Here is a 5,459-nt window from a genome sequence, read left to right on the forward strand (position 1 = left end):
TGTGTGTGTTTTCTTTCCCTCCTGTCAGAGCAGTGGCACTGTGTGTGTGTGTGTGTATATGTGTGTTTTCACTTTGGGCTGCACGGCAGTGGAGTAACTCGTGAGTCAGAAAGGAGGGAAAATTGTTTTTTTTTTCTTGGGCAGAGCAACAGTGGGCAGAGAGAGAGAGAAAGGAGAGGGGCAACTGGACACGCCGGAAGCAGGGGTAGGGGCACTGTCAGCAGCATTGCTGGGGCAGTTACTGGGGGCAGATCCTGTGGAAGGAGATTTATGACACGCAGCTGTTGAACGCTTGACAGACGTGGGGTGGGGTGAAAGAAGACTCCGTCGGCTGCTGCTGCGTAGGAGCGCCGTCTCTGCCAACACACACACACTCATCAGAGGAGAGCTGAGTGACTTGCATCGCAGCCCGCAACGACAAGGGTAGGTAACATGGTGCCTTCTTTTACCCTTGAAGTTTTCTGTGTGTTTTATGTTTGGAAAAGGAATCCTCAGTAGTTTCTGCATTTATGCTTGATGACTTAACACCTCCAAACTTTTATTTCCATTGTAAATGGGATGTGCATGCCTTAGGGTATGCTTATTACTGACATCCTGTTGACATTCTTCACCAGAACCCTTGAATGAAAGCTTAGCCAACTCATAAACAACTGAGAGTAAAGTGATTCTAATACAAATGCAGTCTTGGCAAAATACTACGAGTGTTAATCTGTAATTATCAGTAGCTATACCTCAGTTAATATGAGTCAATCTCATGTGTGTCAGCTGTGTATTTCTTTGGTTCACTTAACGTGCTTGTGCTCTTTGTTGTACGGTTCCTTTTCCTTTGACGGCGTAATCCAAGATCTATTTTTAGAGTTTACACATGTGTGGAGTTATCCGGACAGCAGTGGTCACAGACAGGAAGGTTCCATAAAAGCGAAATGCTCCTGGAAGACTACTATTCTGTAACAATGCTATGCTGAAGTGCTGTAGTGTTGCTCTTTAAGCCAACAGACAGGATCAAAGTCAGTGTCTGAGGACAGTGGGGTGGAGTGTGGGGGCATGTGTGTGTGTGTGTGGGGGGGGTGGATGCCTACAAGCTGGACAGTCACCACAAGCAGCAGAGTCCGGTCCAGTCGGTCCCTGGTCTGGCAGGGACAGTGCATCGCCTGAGGACTTTATGCCTCACAAAGTTAGACATGATAGTCATCAGTGTGTCTCAGAGAATCTCCATGAGAGTCATATCCTAGCAGCAGGAGGAGCGCCTCAGTGTGCTAGAGGCAGGAGCAGATCTGGAGAGGTTTGCATTTAGAAGACTAACAGTCGGTCATTAGTTAGCGTGTTTCAGAGGCAGCGGAACCACTAAACACTGTTTATGTCCGTGGAGAAGGGAGCTGCCAGAGGTGCAGGAACAGCAGAAGCACATTAGATAAACTCCTGTCTCCTGTTTTGGGTTAAGTAGCCTACTGTGAATCTCCTGAGTAACACGAAATGGAGACATTAAGTCATTTCTATATTGAAGCTCTGCATTGGATAGTTAATCCAGTTTGTGGGATTGTGAAATATGCTCAGAGCAAGGAGGGAAAAGCTTGCTAAGCAATAAAAGGCAAATGGGAAGAATGTTTATTTGGGTTGCTATGGTAAGTGTGGTTTGGCAGTTGGCTGGCACATTGAAAGAGGAGTTGCCTCCAGTGCTCTGGGAGTTCGGCTTGGCCTTTATTTAATTCTACCCTTTAAAATAAATAGATTTTAATGGTGTGGGGAGGTCCATTAAGGATCCATTAACATTTAACACAAACCAGATTATGTCCTCTACTAGATGTCAACACTCTTCTTTGTCTTCTTCGTCCTCCTCCTCTAGTTCTTCTTTTTCTGTCTGCTACGTCTTTCTCTTTGCTTCTTACCCATCCTTCATTGAGACTGCTTATTTGGTGAAACAACAGAGAGCGTATAAAACCACCACTAGTGGGTAATCACTTGTAACATCATTGTGTATTCAGGTCAGTAGCATATCCCTGCTAATTTATCCATTTCACTCCCAGGGAAGTTCATGTCTCAGCTATTTCACACATCATTAGCTTCAGATTTCTACCTTGTGCTTCTTGGAGATAATATATTTGTTACTTATTACAACAATGGGCGGTTCAAAAACAATTTGCCATCAGGATGAAGTAGGAATTAGTTTTTAATAGTGCCTTATTTCTTAGCAATAGGAAAAGTCACCATTCATCATCTTATTGTGTGTGTGTGTGTGTGTATTTATTTGTGTGTGTGTGTGTGTTTGGGTGGGTATGGCTTGTATAACAGCTTAATGGTCTGTGTAAGTGAACCAGTGTGTGTATTCATTGATCCAGAATGTTTGACTCTTTAAACTGACTGAAACAGCAAAAAAGCAGGCCACACAATCTTCAGCATCTCAGAATCTTAATAGAACGTTCCAGAACAGGCCACTGAACCATAAATCTTGGCAAGGACCATGACTAATCTGATACTCTGTGAGTAGTTCTTTGATTTATTATTTTCGATGACAAATGTAAGCCAATGTTTCAACATTTAAGTTTGCACTGCCCGGTAGGGTAATGGTGTGTGTGGCATCATTGATCGAGAGCTCAAGAAGTTTTGTACTGACACAGCAAGAAATGGGTTTCTCATAGAACTCTGAGTCGTCAATGCTTTGACATCTCAGATTAACTTTTCAGGCTGTTGAAGGACCATGATACATCTGAGGAAGTCTAAGAACAAATCTTTGATTGATGATTTTTTTGTAGAGTTTAGAAAGGTAGAGCTGGGCTAGCATGCAGTAGTAGCCTGAAAAGTTGTGGGCTCAATTCCCGGCTTCCAACCGTTGGGCAGCCTTGGCCTACTGGTTAGGGCTTCGGGCTTGTAATCGAAGTTGTCTGCCTGACATCCCCTGACCAGTAGGGAAAATGTGGGGGAAGTGGTTTAGCACTGCTCTCCCATGCCCACATCCACGGCTGAAGTGCCCCTTGAGCAAGGCACCTAACCCCCACTGCTCCCCTGCCGGGCTGTAGCATGCAGCTCACTGTCCGGTTAGTATGTGCTCACCCCACTGTGTGTTCACTGTGTGCTGTGTGTGTTTCACTAATTTACGGATTGGGATAAATGCAGAGACCAAATTTCACAGGATCAAAAGAGTATATTATACTATATACTGCTTGTGCCCTTGAGCAAGGCACTTAACCCTGAGCTGCGCTGGGAAAACGGCCCTTGTAATATAATTGACATAAGTCACTTTGGATAAAAGTGGCTGCTGGAATAGATGTGAATGTTTTGATATTCATGTTTCAAGCACCAAGTACACTCTAAAAAGTGATGTGTTAAAATGACACATTGCTGTGTGTGCTCAGGTACACATGTGTCAATTTCAACACAGCAATTATGTGGAGATAGCTGCATTGTGTGGCTGGCCGGGTGAAAGACAGTTTAAAATGCAGGATTTACTTTTTAGAGTGTACTAAAGTTAAGTCCCACATTCCTATTCTGTCGGAGAGTCCGATGGTTTGTATTGGCGGCAGGTATAGGTGCCATACTTTACCTCTCAAGCCCTCTCTGACTTGCCTCATGCATTTAGGCAGGAAATATAGGCATTCCGCAAGCACAACAGCCTGACACTGCATCCATGAATGTCACTAGAGAAGGATGGCTTCCGCTGGAGTGTGTGACAAGAAGGAGGAAGATGAGGCGGCTTTGGGGACAAATGGGATTTCTGATATTAATGTTTTTTTAGAGAGAATATTTTATCACCAACTCAAGCATTACAGTGTGTGGTCTCAAAGCACACCTGCTAACACACACACACACACACAGACACACACACACACACAAACATTTACACAGATTAATATCCATCATATCTAATCTAAGGGTTGTACAATCCACTCACCCAAATGGACGCACACACACACACACACACACACACACACACACACACAGGTCAGCATCCATTTGATCTACACCACACATGCAGAAATACAGTTGAGCATCCCTTACGTCCAAAGTTTTCATAGGAAAATCAAAGCAAGTGCAGAAAGACGGAGGTCTCAGCCAGGCGACTGGTGGCTCCCCCCTGCCTGGGTGTCGGCCTCCGGACACTATGGTGTGGGAGTGAGCTGGCTGTGTGGCCTTTCACTCCAGCCCTCAGGACAGATGGATGAGCTGAGATCTCTGGTGGTGTATTTTCTTTTTTTTTTGGGGGGTGCTTAATCAAATAAATGTGACAGCCCTCGTCGAAGCCACCAGACCCCCCCAGGAGGCAGTGCTCCATTCCTGCTCTCCCCGTTCCTGCGGTCACAAGGGACGATGAGTGGACGCAGCTCTGCTATCTCTGGTCCTCTAGCCTAAAAGACTGGTTTAAACAAATGTGTGCAGTCGTCGATAGAGACTTTTCATTTGGGATTTCCCCGTTCTCCAAATCTCCCTCAACACCACATCTCTCTCAGCCCCTCCAGTAGGGCTGCATGATTTGGGGAAAATATCTTATCGGAACGTCACATATTACCAACCGTCCCGTATATCCAACCTCTTACGTGTATGTGTCACTTACTACTCATTTCTATAGAAAACCAAGACGGCGGATTCCTAAAGAAACGCAAGCACCCACACCATAAGTGTATCTAAATAAGATATTTACCAAAAATTACATTTTACCGTGACTCGAGCTGTAAACAGTCTTGTAAGGCTGTGTGTACAAATCCGCTTGGAGCTCCAGCGGAATTTTGAATTGCGACAAGAATTCTCGGGCTAACCGTTGATGTGCCGTGAGAAAGGTTGGGAATAGGCACCCACCAGCCCAGCACTAAACTCCGAGCGTGGTAAACAAAATCGGATATTTCAGGCAGTTAAAAGCCCCGGGGGATGCAGCCTGTAGGATGGCATGGTGGTGTTGTTAGTGTCTTTGTTCTAGTCATTAAGTCCCAGAACACCAGCTTCAGTTTGAATGTGGAGAGAGTAATCTACGTAAGGAAAAACAGAGAGACCAGTAGGGGAGCTGGACTTTTCTTGACCAGCTCAGGGGTGTGGCTCAGGTGACCAGCTCAGGGGTGTGGCTCAGCTGACCAGCTCAGGGGTGTGGCTCAGCTGACCAGCTCAGGGGTGTGGCTCAGCTGACCAGCTCAGGGGTGTGGCTCAGGTGACCAGCCTCAGGGGTGTGGCTCAGGTGACCAGTGATCAGGTCAGGGGTGTGGCTCAGGTGACCAGTGACCAGCTCAGGGGTGTGGCTCAGGTGACCAGGGACCAGGGCTCAGGGTGACCAGTGACCAGCCCAGGGTGTGGCTCAGGTGACCAGCTCCAGTGATCAGCCAGTGATGGGGGTGTGGCTCAGGTGACCAGTGACCAGGTCAGGGGTGTGGCTCAGGTGACCAGCTCAGGGGTGTGGCTCAGGTGACTACAGCTACAGTGGCAGGGAGTGATTGGAGACGAGGTGCTGCTGTTTACATAATGGCTGACATTTCACACTA

At 46.5% G+C, this 5,459-nt stretch overlaps 1 protein-coding gene across 1 annotated transcript in view; it reads left to right on the forward strand.

The window, feature by feature from the left end:
* Positions 1-362: 362 nt before the first annotated feature.
* Positions 363-5,459, forward strand: part of sgcg (sarcoglycan, gamma) — a 17,189-nt gene continuing 12,092 nt past the window's right edge. The window contains exon 1 of the mRNA XM_048265234.1: positions 363-423. The gene's annotated coding sequence lies outside the window, so the exon portion shown is untranslated. The remainder of the gene's footprint in view (positions 424-5,459) is intronic.

Source organism: Alosa alosa, chromosome 15 (assembly GCF_017589495.1).
Source record: "Alosa alosa isolate M-15738 ecotype Scorff River chromosome 15, AALO_Geno_1.1, whole genome shotgun sequence".
Lineage (NCBI taxonomy): Eukaryota > Metazoa > Chordata > Actinopteri > Clupeiformes > Clupeidae > Alosa > Alosa alosa.